This window comes from Pteropus alecto, unplaced genomic scaffold (genome assembly GCF_000325575.1).
Source record: "Pteropus alecto unplaced genomic scaffold, ASM32557v1 scaffold91, whole genome shotgun sequence".
Lineage (NCBI taxonomy): Eukaryota > Metazoa > Chordata > Mammalia > Chiroptera > Pteropodidae > Pteropus > Pteropus alecto.
In genome coordinates, this window is record NW_006431910.1 from 787,948 (window position 1) to 789,536 (window position 1,589).

A 1,589-nucleotide genomic window follows, 5' to 3' on the forward strand; every position below is an offset into this window, starting at 1 on the left:
CCCTTTACTCAGAGTCTGGCTCCTCATGAGTCAGCTGTGACTTCTAATGGCCTTACGGACAAGGAATTCAGTATTTGTCTTGCCCCCAAGAGTACCACCTATTCGTCTAACTTCATGTCTGATCCTGATTGCGTTCATGAAGCCGCTTTTGTTATCTTGAGCTGGGTTTTGAAATCTTATCCTTCTTCTCTTGGTATTTGGCCCTTGGCTCATCCTTGGTTTAGAGTCACCACTCTGCCCTTCAGAGTCCCGTATCTTCTCCTGGTTCTGCCCTGCTATAGACTGCAGGGTTTGGTCCATCACCCTGAGACTGTGAGAGCTTGGCTGAGCATATTCAAACACGGCGGTGCCCCTGAAGAAGGGGGTGATGGTGAGATGGACGGCATGGATGGAGAGAGCTTTGCTTTGGGCTTTCAGGGAACGCCTCCTCCAGAAGGTGACAGGGGTGACGGCGATAGTGAACAGGGTGAGCAGGACAAAGGAAGAGGATAACCTCAGCCTTGGCAATGTCAGCGCAGGCAAGGGGGCGCTTGGACAGACAGACAGAGGTCACAGAAGTCGTGATGCATGATGCTGGGGCCACAGAAGGGCAGAATGATGTCAATCGGTGTGACCAGCAGCCAGGGCCCTTTTGATGCCCAGAACGGATAGTGCTGGGGGAAATGGGGAAATTGGTGTCAAATAAACATCGACTATAAACATTGCTGTGTGCGAGGCTTTTTACCATATAAATATTTAGGCACAGGTGACGGAGTAAGGGAGATGGGGGACTGGCATGGCAGAATGAGGGACTTGGAAAGGCCAGCCACCTCCCTGTGTTCCTTCTCCTGATGGAGGAGTATGGTTCACTGGTGGTGGACGCTGCTACCCTTGTCATGCAGTCTCTGTGGCTTTATTAAACTGTCTCCACTGGTTAGAAATAATAAGGGGGATAAATAATAGAAGAACAACACCAGCTATGGAAATTATTCAGTGTAAGGATGACTAATAACAACAGCTAATATGTGCTGAACTCTAATTAAGGACTTGGCACTGTTCTAAGCGCTTTATAGGTGTTAAATCTCTTTTAATCCTCACAAACCACCTTATGAGGTAATTAATATTGACATACTCATTTTTCAGATAAAGAGGCCAAGGTCACACAGCTTCGTGCGACAGAGCCGGAATCCAGTCCCAGGTCTGGCTATTTCTAAATCCCATTTTGTGAGTCTCAAGGACGCACCGCCTGCCCAGGGAAAATAATAGTGAGACTGGATAAGACTGCGCAGGTGTAAAAACCAAGCTGGCTGGGGCCACCACAAGTTCTGGGGAGCAAATTCAAAATAATTCAAGGATGATCCATTAGGATTATTTTGGTTACCTCCTGTTATATTAGAAACTTACCTGAAAAGTAAGATTTTAAAACTACAATGATATATTATTTCTCACAATTCCGTGGGTTAGGAATTAGGGCTGGGCTAGGGGTTAATTGTCCTGCTCCACGTGAGGTCGATCGAGGTCACTCACTCCAGTGCATGCAGCTGGCAGCTGGGTCGTGCTGGAAGGCAAGGCCTTACCCCATGTCTGGTGCTTATGCCTTTCCACACGGC